The sequence below is a fragment of the Carcharodon carcharias genome, chromosome 6 (genome assembly GCF_017639515.1).
Source record: "Carcharodon carcharias isolate sCarCar2 chromosome 6, sCarCar2.pri, whole genome shotgun sequence".
NCBI classification, from domain to species: Eukaryota; Metazoa; Chordata; class Chondrichthyes; order Lamniformes; family Lamnidae; genus Carcharodon; species Carcharodon carcharias.
The window spans coordinates 94,397,962-94,411,786 of record NC_054472.1 but is presented as its reverse complement, the minus strand read 5'-3'; the positions used below and the strand labels follow the sequence as shown (position 1 = coordinate 94,411,786).

The window sequence follows — 13,825 nt, the reverse complement described above, 5'->3', positions numbered from 1 at the left end:
TTAAACATAAAACGTCGCCACTTGGACAGTTACCAGAGGGAGCTATGTGATCTGCTTCCTAGCATTGGATCACTGCCTGCAGGAGAGAAAATGAGAATAAAATCAAATAATAAAAATGCTCCAGTGATCCCTGGAGCTCAGGTTTTATTAAGGTAAATCAATGTTGTTGTAATCAAGGGTGCTAATTTCCCAAGTGGCTGTGAAAATCATGATTTGGAACCGTGTTAGAAATTTTGGCTGAAGTTAATTTAAGGGGGCAGTGCTGCCTCTCTGTAATGTTTCAGGCAGAATCCTGATCAGTTACAACAGTGTACGGTGGAAACTCATCTGTAACTCTTAGGGGGTAATTTTGACTTCAATGGTACTAAAGTCAGGGCAGATGTACAACCAGATGATGATTCACTAACACCCATTTTACACTGTCACACAGAATCAAAATTGCACCCTCTCTGTATTTATGGAAGTTTCTTACTCCTGCTTGGCATTATACCATGATGGCTGAGATCAGGAAAGTAGCTTGCGAGAAGTTGCCAGGTTTGGGGCTGTGGAAGTGTATCTAGGGCTACAGTGCAGTATATCATTGCATTGCCCTTTATGTTTCAATCTCATGAATTTCAAAAGTAGATCCATTTCATTATCATATCACCAATTACATCACTATACTCATCTCAATTTACTACCTAATTTGTGACTGGATGATGAAGGCTCTTTAAGTAATGACATTTGACTACTGTGCTGTTAACGTTTCAGCTTATTGATCACTGCACAGCATGCCAGAGGTCAAAAATAATGTTGCTTTTTTTAAGTCAACCCTGGCAACTCATTCCAGGTTTCTCCTGTGATGTTCATCAACAGAGGTGTCCCTGATGGAACTGTCACTTTGAACAGAATTGAATTGTTAGTGCAGGCAGTTCTACTGAATTGTTAGTGCAGTTGGACATTGCCATCTAATAAAACACTTTGCTCAAATTGTAAATGGAAGTGTCTCCAATGCCTGGTTCTGTTAAAATGCTTAAAAAAAACCTTATTGCAATGGCTTGTACTGTGGAACACTCATTGGTCAAATTTTCCCTTATTGTCTATAAATGGGAGTGAAACACAATTTGTTGGAGGCTTGACTGTAAGGCAACATGTCAGACTGCTGAAGGAGAATAATACTGTATGTAATTGTTCTGTTAAGTTACAAAACCAACTTAATTAAAATTTATCTAGCTATCTAGACAATGTGGAACTAATGCTCTCAAGCTAGGCTGCACAGGAGTTTGAATACCAGATTTGGAAAGTGCATCTTTTCCATATGGAAAAATAGATGCCTGGTCATCTGTTCCAACTGCTTCTGTTGATACAGTTACCATGTAACTTTGTTATGAATGCTTGGCTGAGCTCCAAGAACGACAATGTAGTTAGTTCAGCAGGCAATGTTGACTTAACTGCAGGGGGGAGTGCAAGGTTTATTTGATTGACATCTTTATTACCTTGTGATAAGTTATTCTTCATTTGAAGAGTTTGGATTTTTTCTGTGTCAATTAAACAAGATTAAGAGGTGTGAAGTGAATAATAGCTTTTTACCATTGAAACTATGAAGGGCTCTCATTGATTGACACTTTTTTGAAGTTGTAAGCTAAGCGGCTTTTTCACAGTAGATTTTCAAAGCTTCTTTACTTATTGTGTCAATTTAATGAGCATTTCAAAGACTTGCCAAACTTGTCAATGGTTTGTTGGTTCTGTACATAGTGGATACTTGGAGCCTCATTATGCATTCTTGGCTGAGAGCCCACCACTAGTCTGTTGAAACAACTGGACCCTAGGGAAAACATTGCTTGATTGACAGCTCTTTCTCTGTGATCTATTCTGTTCATTGCACAATGTTTATTTACGCAAGATAATGAGGTGTCAAGTGCTTGAAGTTACAGCTATTAAATGTCTGAATTATTAACACTTTTATAGGGCCGTAAGAAAAGTATTTTTTAAAGCAAGTAGAAAGTTTTAAATGAATGACTGGTTTTTAAAATCTTTTTCACACATGCTATTGCTACTATGGGGCTCAGTGGTCCTATACAGAGTGTACACTGGGTGAATGGACATGGAAGTGCCAAAAGTTTGCATGGAGGAAATGAGGGACAGTGGGGGTGGGTGGGGGGGAGCATGAGTTGGTATGGATGGGGCATGGGGAGTATGTGGGGGTGAGGAGTGGCAAGGGTTTTTTTGTTTTATTAATTTTAATATAACTGGGACAAAGTCCCAGAGCACCGAGGTGGGCCTTTTAAACAGCCCGCTTCAGCACCTGGTAGCCCCTGTGGCTGCCTCCGAACGTTTCCCAGCAGCAGCGGGCCAGACTCCAGTACGCCCGCCCACCAGACCAAAAATCCTGTGTTTAAGGAGCTTACTCACAAAGTAGGTGGGCCAAGCTGGGAAATTTTCCAACTCCCACTTCCCGCCTCTAGGATGAAAATCCAGTAGATGGGAAGTATAGCACGTTAGTGAGGAACATGTGCTGGGTATTTCTTACCCTCAAGTTTGGTTCTGGTATAGACTAATTGATAAAGCTTGATTGCCATGATTAGCCACCAGTTCCATTATTGCTGTGCCATGTGACTAGCCTGATGGTAGATGGATTTTGGTTCTGACCAGAAATTCCTATTTCATGTGGCTAATACTTTGCTTGTATATACATCTGGGTGGTCGGAGCGTAACAGCTACGGTTATATTTATATAGCACCATTAGCACAGAATAATGTCCTTAGGTGCTTCACAGGAGCATTATCAAACAAAATTTAACAGTAAACCATGGAAGAAGATGTTAGATCTGATGGCTGAAAGCATGTCAGAAGAGGTAGATTTTAAGGAGTACCTCAAAGGAGCAAAGTGATGTAGCGAGGTAGAGAGGTATAGGCAGAGAACTCCATAATTTAGGAACCTAGTAGCTGAAGGCATGGCCGCCAATGGTGGAGCAATTAAAATCGGAGATGTTTGAGAAGCCAGAATTGGAGGAGCGCAAATATCTCAGAGGGTTGTGGAGCTGGAGGAGGTTACAGAGATAGGGAAGCGCGAGGCCATGGAGGGTCTTGAAAACAAGGATGAGAGTTTTAAAATCAAGATGTTGCTTAAACAAGAGCCAGTGTAGATTAGCGAGCAAGGGGATGGGTGAACAGGTCTAACACATGGGTGTCACGTGACATTTAGGAGAAGATGCAAATTTGACCAGCAATCCTATTTATGTAGACATCTGTAGAATATCTTCTTGCTGAAGGTAATCCTGTTAAGTTGCTTTGCTGAGTGCCAATTATTGATACATCTTGACAATTGTGACATGATCTTCACCTTCAGCAATTACAAGAGAAATGCTACAAACAACAGAGGGGGTTCTACTGCGCCTTTGTTGACCTGAAGAAGGCCTTTGACACAGTAAATAGAGAGGCCTTGTGGAAAGTCTTAGCCAAACTTGGATATCCTGATAAAGCTGTAAATCTAATACAGCAGTCTCATGATGGAACGACAGCCAGAGTCACTGAATGTAGTGAATACACTGACCTCTTTGATGTAACAAATGATGTGAAGCAGGGATGTGTCATAGCCCCTCCGCAGTTCAGTACATTCTTTGTTGCCATGCTTTCTGGGACATTTGATGGAAATGTGGATGGAATATACATCCAATTCAGAACAGATGGCAAACCTTTCAACCTGAGACTAAAATCCTCAACTAAGGTATCAGAAACGATGGTACAGGAATTGCTATTTGCCAAAACCCTGAAGGCTGTGGATAACTTTACCTATCTTGCAAGCATAATCTCCAAAAATGTCTGCATTGACAGTGAGGTGACAAATAGAATTGCCAGAGCCAGCTCAGCATTTGCCCATTTATGTGGAGGAAATGGAGCATCAAACCTACAACAAAACTTGCTGTGTACAAAGCTGTGGTAATACTTACCCTCCTATATGTCTGTGAGACATGGACTACCAATGCCAAGCATATTAAACAGTTGGACAGGTTCTGCGTGAGAGGCATCCAGAACATCATGGGAACCAAATGGGAGGACAAAGTGCAAAACACTCAGGTACTTCAAAGAGCAGAAATGTCTGGAATTGAAGCACTCATCATCAAATCTCTGCTCAAATAGAATGGGCATGTAGCACATATGATTGATGATAAAATTCCTAAGGCTGTCGTATATTCACAAATTAAACTTGAACAATGCCTGTGGGATAGGCTGAGATTAAGGTTCAAGGACCCCTTGATAGTGAACCCTAGGAAATGTGGCACGTGCACCACAGACTGGGAGAAAAATGCACACCAAGAAGGATCTCCCTAGGCAGCAAACTCAAGTAGCAGCATTGCTTCCTTCAAACAGCAAAGAATACAGGCAGCTAAGGAGAAAAGGCAAACTAGAATGACCGGCGGTCCCAACAAAATCAGACAATTCATCCTTGTCGCACTTTAGAAAGCCATGCAGATCTGTACTCAGCCTCCACAGCCTCCTTAGAATGTACAACAGATGATTCAATGTACACATGAAACGGCCATCTTCGATAATGAAGGGAAAGAGATTACATGGTCATTTCCTATGGCAGACAGAACAAAACTTCCTCTTCAGATGCAATAGCTGGTCTTCCATAAGAAATATTGTTGTGTGTGTATATCCATATCAACAGCATGTATATACACACACATTATATTAATAACTTATGGATGAGTCCTGAGAGGTGGTGGAAAGGCAGAATAGATGGCTGCAGTGTACATGAACTCTTGTCTTCATATAATTTTACAAGGGGCAGCAAGTCAATGGGGAGAGGATGGGGCCAAGGATAGATCCATGAGGAATTCCAAAAGTAATGGCGCGGGGATGAGGAGCTATTGCTGGAAATGCTCTGACTATGATTGGTTGGGCAAGAATGCACCAATAGAGAAGTTGGAAGAGAATGGTGTGGTCATCTGTCAAATGCTGCAGAGAATAGGAGGGAAATGTACCATGCCAACCATTAGACTTTTATTAGGATAGTTTCAGTGTTGTGTTGAGTGCAGAAACCTGATCAGAAAGATTTAAACTTGAAACTGTGTGAAAGGTAGGCTTGGATTTGGTGTTCAGATCCTTTGTAGAGGAAAGGAGGTTAGAGGTTGAAGAAAACAAAATGGCTAACGATTGAGAAATCGTCATCTCCAGGACCTGATGTTTTCTTTTATTTTTTTGATGGGATGTGAGCGTCGCTGGCAAGGCAGCATTTGTTGCTCATCCCTAACAGCCCTTGAACTGAATGGATTGCTAGGCCATTTCAAAGGGCATTTAAGAATAACCACATTGCTGTGAGTCTGGAGTCACCTGTAGGCAAGACCAGATAAAGATGGCAGATTTCCTTTTCTTAAGGACATCGAGGGTATTAAAAGTAGGTGATGAAATTGCAGATATTTTAGCTATGATCTACCAAAGATATGTTGATTCTGGAATTGTCCCTTTGGATTGGAAATTTCAAATGTTATTCTATTATTTAAGAGACATCAAAGAGAAATCAGGATATTGTGCCAATTAATCTATAGTGTGTTGAGGGGAAGTTTCTGGACTCTTATTAGGAATAGAGTGACTGAACACTTGGATAGATATGAGGTGATAAGAGAGAGCCAACATGGATTTGTAATAGCTGAGTCATGTCTAACGAAATTAGTTGAATTTATTTTGAAGAGGTGACTAATGTGATAGATAAGGGGAGTGTCCATGGACGTTATTTCTATGTACTTCCAGAAGGCATTCAGTAAGGTTCCAGACAAAATTATAATAAAAATTAAAGTGCATGGGATTGGATGGAAACTATTAACATGTGTATACTGGGACTTGATTTGGAGGTAGGAGACAGGGGGCTAGATTTTTGTCTTCAATTCGGGAACTGTGAGTTGGGTAATTTCCGCACGTCGCAGACTTGATTTTTAAAGGGCAGCCCACTCACCTGATATTTTGGTCTCCAGGTGTCGAGATGGGGTCACCATCTCCTGAGGCAGGCTTGAGCTGGTGAGGCAGGCAGATACTGGGACATTGGACGCCTCCATTTACTGGGAATTGGCCCAGATCAATTCATGGTAGTTAGGCCCTCCAGATAGACTGATGGGGAAATAGTTGGATTTGTGCTGCATTTTGTAGACAGGGCATACCTGGGCAATTTTCCACATTGTATGGGAAGTGTCAGTGTGTTAGCTGTACTGAAATAGCTTGGGAGGAGCGTGGCCAGTTCTAGAGTACATGTCTTCAGGATTACTACCAGGATGTTGTCAGGGCTCATAAATTTTACTGTACCAGGTGCCTTCAGCCATTTCTTGATATCATGTGGAATGAATCAAATTGGCTGAAGATTTGCATCTGTAAAACTGGAGACCTAAGGGGGATACGGCGAGAAGTCATCCATTTGGCATAACTGGCTGAAGATGAATGCAAATATTTCAGCCTTGTCTTGCGCTGATGTGCTGGGCTCCCTCATCATTGGGAATGAGCATGCCTGTGGAGTCTCTTCCTCTGGTCAGTTATATAATTGTGCATCACTATTCACAACTGATTGTGGCATGATTGCAGAGCTTTCATCTGATCTGTTGTTTGTGGGATCACTTAGCTTTATCACATGCTGCCTCCTCTATTTTGCATGCATCTAGTACTGTGTTGTGGCTTCACCATATTGGCAACTCATTTTAAAAAGGCAAGTGTCTGCTCCTGGCATGGTTTCCCGTGCTCTTCATTGAATCATGGTTGATCTCCTGGCTTGATGGTAATGGTAGAATGAAAGATATACAGGGCTATGAGGTTACAGATTATGGTTGAATTCAATTCTGCAGCTGCTGATGCCCAGCAGTGCCTTATAGATGCCCAATTTTGAGCTGCTAGATTTGTCTGTATCTATCCCATTTAGCATGGTGATATAGCCAGACAACATGATGGAGGGTGTCCTCAATGTGAAGTTGGGACTTCATTTCCACAAGGACTTTGCGCTGGTCACTCCTATCAATACTGTTATGAACAGGTGCATCTGTGACAGATGGATTGGTGAGGATAAGGACATGTAGGTTTCTCCCTTATTGGTTCCCTCACCATCTGCTCATGGCCAAGTCTGGCAGAAATGTCCTTCTGTCAGCTCAGTAAGTAGTGGTGTTACTTGGTGATGGACCTTGAAGTACCCACCTTGATAACATTCTGTGCCCTTGTTACTCTTAGTAGGATCACTCCGTCCTGACTGTATACTACTGTGCTGTCACTTCTGGGGGCCTGGTCTGCCTGTCTGACAGGACATACCCAGGGATGGTGATGGAGAGTCTGGGAAATTGGCTGTAAGATATGATTCGGGGGAGACATTGCTTACTAGTTTGTGGGACAGCTCTCCCAATTTTGCCACAAAATGTCACTAAGAAGGTCTTTACAGGGTTGTTTTGGCAGGGCTTGCCATTGTCACTTCAGGTGGTGCCTAGGTCGATGCCTAGGTCAATGCCAGGTGATCCATCAACTTTTCTGTTGCAGTGTAATACAACTGAGTCACTTGCTAGGCCAGTTCAGGGTTAAGAGTCAACCACATTGCTGCAGACCAGCTATTTGCCCCCTGACTCCATATCCTCTAACCTTTGTCATGAACCTATTATGTCTACCTTATCAAATGTCTTTTGAAAATCCAAGTAAGTGACATCTATTACAGTACCCTTGTCTACTTTTTTTTTGTACCTCTTTAAAGAATTCTATTAGGTTAGTTAAGCATGGCTTTTTTAATGATGTTTTCTGTCAACTGACAGGTCTGTAGTTCTTAGGTTTTGTTTGTACTTCCTTATTGTATAGATAGACGCAACATTAACTGTCAGCCAGTTCTCTAGCACATCCCTTCTTCTCTGGAGCTACCTACTATATAAACTAGCACCTCCCTGGTTTACTTGAGCATGCATGAGTGCATCCAATCTGGACATGGGGATTCAGCCTCCTTGAACCTTGCTGGTTTGTCAATTATTTTCTCATTTTCCTTCCCAGCGTAGGGCAGAATTTTGCCCTTGTTGGGCCTGGGAGTAGTCACGAAGCTGACCGCTGCCCGCGACTGGGCCCCAACATGGATTTCACACTGGCTGGCGAATTAACAGCCAGCCAGTGTGAAACTTTTGCTGCAGTGCTCAGCGCTGCTGGGGTGGAGATGGGATAAGTGCGAGCGCGGGAGTGTGCACATACGCGGGGGTGTGTGCAGTAAAAGCTCCCAGAGCTGCCTCAGGGAGCTGAAGAATTTTGAAAATAAAAAATAAAGAATTAAAAAATGTTAATAACATGTCCCCTCATGTGACTCTGTCACATGAGCAGGGACATGTTAGAAATTAATTTGAATTTTTTTTTTATTCGCTGATCGAAACCTTATCCCACCCGTGGTTGAGGTTTTGCAAAAAATCCAAAGGTCGCTTGGCCTTTTCGCCTGCCCGCCAATCGTAAGGTTGGATGGGCAGTGAAAAATTTCATTTAATTACAACTTTAATAGCTTTAATAGGCCTGTTAATTGTCGGCGGGCAGGCGTGCTGCCGACTCCCACACACGTCCGCCGACTGAAATATTGTGTAGTGCGCGATGACATCGGGACACTCGCCTGACATCATCACGCATCATTTTACCCTTGTCCAGGTAGGACACGCACCTGCCTGATGAGTGCAATATTCTGCCTGTAATATTCTTTTTAAGCTCATCTTGTAATGTAGAGTCTGTTTTCTTATGTTCTTTAGTAAAAACTGAGATATTGGCAACAATATCATTACCGAATCATTTGAGTGATAAGGTCACTTCACTTCACTCACTTTCAATTTGTTATTGAAATTGAGCAGTAAATTCTTACTGCTGACATTTTCAATTGCCAGTCAAGCAAAAAAGTTAAATGAAAGTGGGAAACCACAATAACTGGGCCTTTTAGAAAATGATGTATGAGCCATTTTATAAACATAAAATGGATGCTGTTTTAGCAGCAAACATTTACAAATCATGAAATTGTACACTTTTTGGTGATGATACAGTTGCAATGTGGAGAAAGGTGACAATGATGAGAGACGATATCAGTTTAATAGTGAACAGAAAGTTATTAAAAAAAGAGTTGCGATGTTAGAACTAAGTACAATAAAGGCAAGTGATAAAAACAAAAGCATTAAGAACATTATGTTGCACTGCAATTTGAAACTGGTTTCTGCTATCTGATGCTGGTAGACTCAAATTATACTGCTGACTCCATGGCCTGAATTTTTTCAGAGTCGTGGAGACTCTGCAGCATACCCAAAATGATGGACAGACCCTAAATGCAGAAGTCACACCCCCGTATCCAGCAGAAACCATTTTTGCCAAATGTGAGAAACCTGAGCTCAGCAAGGCCATTTGAACACAGTTCTGAATTCAAACAGACCCCATTTTCACTGGAGTAAGGGCCTTAATCCACAGTGTGTGAGTTACAAGTAGATATAAATGCTCTTGAAGGGCAGATAAGGTATGCAGAGCTGTCAAGCTGTCAAGTTATTTAAATTGCAAGACCTTTAAAAGTTGAAAAAAACTGCCTGCCTGGGTCTGAGTTGAAAAAAAATCTATTCTAGCAGCTTCAATAGCTGTTTGTTGGCATAACCCTAAGTGCTATCACTGTAGCATTATTAATGCTTAAATGCTTTCCACAACTTATCATTATTACAGTGGGTGGCCATAAGTTCACAAGCTGATTGACAGCTCAGGGAGGTTATTAAAAGATTAGCTGTCTTTAGTGTGGGGTTATTGCTTTGGCACAGCGGACGGTAAATGCTGAGCTGCTCAAATCCCAAAGAAAACTTGAAACAGCTACCATAACTGTTTTTGAAATTTGTATTTTATTTCGAGATGCATGCCTTGAATTCAATAGTAATAAGTCCACCAAGTCTTAAGAGGATTTTTACAAAACTAAATTAAACAGTTATTAATAGAAGAAAAGATTTTAAACACATACATAGGTGTACAAATTACTACTATAATACCTCCTAAATCCCCTAATTAATCTGACTCCCAGTTACACCTTGGTTAAGGCAACAGTAAAAACAAATAAATTTCAACAGACCCAGGCAAAGCACACAATATCCTGGACAGTGGTATTCACAATTAGTTTTCTTAGCTTTGGTTCCTGTAGGCAGCAATTTTATACCTAGAGGCTGGAGGCTTTTTACACTTGTTAGCTCTCTTAGAATGCTTTCTCCTTACACATAACCTCATCTCCTTTATACATGTTTCTCTTTTTAATGTAAATTCCATTGTTCCAATATGTCTTTGTAACTTTACTTTTTCCAGAGTATAATTCTTCCATAGTACTCATGTTATCAGTAACCTTTGGGAAAAATAAACACACAGTTTGACTTGGCTTCATATGGCTAGTTGTGACATCCCATCATTCCTTTGAAATCCAAACTACTCTGGTTTATCGAAAAATGCAAATGTTTTTTACTCCTCACGTTCTAAAACTTTGGCTGTGTTTACATATTTAGCATTTCAAACCTATCTTCTCTTTTGATAACTCAAAAGCTCCAGACTAGCTGTCTCTAATTCAATTAAAACCACCACACATACATCCACACAGAGAAATTAATCCAAACCCCACTATTAACCTGCCTTTACAATAATATTATGAAAATTATTATATTTTCAGACAGTTATGAATACAAATGTTTGTTTTTATAAGAGATTAAGTAGTTGAGGGTACTTAAATGTATTTAATAAGCTTTCATGAATGAGAGTTTTTTTTTACATAATGAAGCTCTAATTAACAGTTAGGTTGGAATTGTTCCAGATTTGCACCATTTCCTGTAGTGGGCATGTAAAACAACGTTTTACCTGCTGGCTGCAATGGCAGCTTTTCGCGCAGTTTTGTCCCAAACCCACTGAATTAATTATGCCCAGGCATCATGCCCTTTCCATGGTGGGCGGGCTCTCATTCGCCCACCACGCCATCACCTGGCTGCTTCAGCATGCTGGACGCCAAATTTAAAGTCCAGCTGCTCACGCACCTCTCAGTGCTTCCAGCCCATGACAGCTGCAAAGAAAACATGGCCCTGAAAGGCAAAAAGACTGCAGCACCCCGGTTCAATGATGTGTCCCTTGAATGCCTTTTGGACACAGTGCAGACTCACCATGAAGTTTTCTATCCCGGCTCTGGCCGCAGTTTGGACAGCAATCTCAGTATTCGAGCTTGGGAGGCGGTGGCAGCAGTGCTCAGCACCAACACCTTTCAAAAGAGGACAGTCGCCCAGTGCTGCAAGAGGATGAACGATCTCCTCCCTTCCACCAGGGTAAGTCGCTCTCTCATCACTTTCAGTTCACACACTCACAAACCCATCACACATACACAGGGCCCTCACTCACTGCCAGTTCAAGGGACATCACCATTCACACTCTTACACACATCTTCATTGACTTCATCCTGTCCATGGAACCACTCACCACCCACACATGCCAGGCATAATTATCTGGCCTGGCAGGCATCCTGCTTACACCCTCTCCATCTCTATCCATGCAGGACAAGCTGGCACACAACAAGAGGGAGAGGTCACAGACTGGTGGCAGAATACCTGAAATCAAGGTCCTCACAGACTTCGAAAACAGAGCCATCCAGCTGGCCGGCAAGGATCTGGATCGTTCCTGTGCTGACAGTGAGGTCGGCGGCGCTCTACCAAGTGAGTATCCAGCAGTGCAACATCCATCAGATAACCATGCCATGAGTGATGTGTTCTCTTTCACAGGCCACTGCCATACACTAATTATCTCTCCTTGCTTTCGCAGGCACATCTGGGAAACAGCCAATGGGAGTCCACGATCCAGGGCCTCCAGTCAATTCCTGAAGGAACCTCTGAAAATGAATTTGGAGGCACCTTCTTTGAAGTCCCATCACAGCATTCACCCACACCCTCCACCAGTGCAGAGACACACACCTCAGTGGGACCTAGCTTTACAGTAGCCACGGGTTCACAATGCAGTGAGCACATCGCACTGTCTGATCTGCAGCAGGCAGCAGCAGGGACTTCCCAGATATTCAGTACTCAGAGGACTGCTGGAGACCATAAATTTGCTGAGTTCGAGTCAGATGATGAGTCTCTGGACTTGGTCATGTCACAGTTGCTGGAGCTGCAAAGACAAGCTCGGGAATATCAGGGAGGGATGTCCGCTGCACTCCTTAGATAGCAAGGCACGATGGAGGACTCCGTTTTGCCTTCAGGCTGAGGTAATACTGCTGGCATTTCAATGCACCAAGGTCAACACTGGTAGGATGGCGGCCACCATGGAGACCTTGGTCCAAGACATCAGTCCTGCACAGCTGTGCAGGCTTAACTCCATTGCTGACACCATAGTTGGCCTCCACTAGTGTGTATGCAAAAGGGGTGTGGGGCAGCTCAATCTCACTCCAGTTACCCCTTCACCTCAAGGAGTCAGACGGGGACCCTTGGGCACTCATAGGAAGATGAATCAGCAGGTGCACACCCCAGGGCCATCCATCCAGTTGACTCCAGGAGTGTCCAGCCCATCTGAATCCCTTCTTTCTGTGACCTCAACAATTCTAGCTCCACAGGCCGAGGAGGGTGCCCCGCCACACAGCAGGACCCCGAAAGCAGGCTGGGGCCATCCAGATCTTGGCCTTCTAGAGGATGCCCACCAAGGTCATCACAGACAGGGTGTAGCAGTCAGTAGGCTGCCTCCAACTCCACTGTGGGGAAGCACGAAGACGTAGTGGCAGGGTTAGGAAAGTTAACAAAATGTAGTTGCATAACCTGGGCACAGGTGTTAATCACTTGTGTATACTGTTCACTCTTGTCAATAAACTCCCAAGAATGTCTCCCTGCCTGTGGCTCCTTGTTCTGATGAACAGAGTTCATGTCATTCACATGTGAAGCCTTTCTGCACAGGATAAAGGCAGGTGTCTCAGTCCATGGCCTCTTCCCTGTGCTCTGTGCGGCCTTCAGACCACAGTGATGGTCTGGCCTCACTCTCCCTGGAAACATTACTGATGCCTGCACCTCGACGGTGCTGGTCAATGCTGCCAGAATGTTGTGAGCAGGTGCCACAGAGCTCCGCATTCTCTCTGTGTGCTCTCAGCACCTTTAAGGTGGATCTGGCCCCCATCTCTCCAGCATCTGCGACCAGTGACGCAGTGCTCCTGAAGCAGTCAGGTGCTGAAGGTGGGCAAAGGATCAGGTGCTTCTAAAGTTTAATAGCTGAGTCTCTATGATAGGACCCTGATTACGGAGCACAAGCGAGCTGCCCTCAGCCAGTCAGGAGCCAGACATTCTCAGAGGCAAAGAATGAAAAAAAGGTTAATAAAGAGGGAAAAATTAGAATATGAGAGAAAGCTAGCTAGTGAGAGTTTCTATAGATTTTTAAATAAGGAAAGAGTTAACAAAGTGAGTATTGGTCCCATTGAGAGTGAGTTTGGGGAATTGATAATGGAAAGTAGGGAGATGGCAGATGAATTAAACAGGTATTTTGCTTCGGTCTTCACTATAGAGGACATGAGTAACATCCTGGAAATAGCCGTAAATCAGGAAATGGGAGGGAGGGAGGAACTTGGGAAAATTACAATCGCCAGTAAGTGATATTGGGCAAATTGTTGGGGCTGCGGGCTGACAAATCTCCAGGTCCAGATGGACTTCACCCAAAGGCCTTGAAAGACGTGGCTGTGAGATAGTTGATGCATTGGTTTTAGTTTTCCAAAATTCCCTAGATTTGGGAAAGTTTCCTTTGGATTGGAAAATAGCAAATATAACTCCTTTATTCAAAAAGGGATGGAGACAGAAAGTAGGAAACTATTGGGTAGTTAGGCTAATATCTGTCATAGGGAAAATTATTAGAGATGTTAT

The 13,825-nt window shown here is 42.9% G+C and overlaps 1 protein-coding gene across 3 annotated transcripts in view; it reads left to right on the top strand.

The window, feature by feature from the left end:
* Positions 1-13,825, top strand: part of LOC121279058 (clavesin-1-like) — a 126,418-nt gene that overhangs the window by 75,167 nt on the left and 37,426 nt on the right. The window lies entirely within an intron of this gene.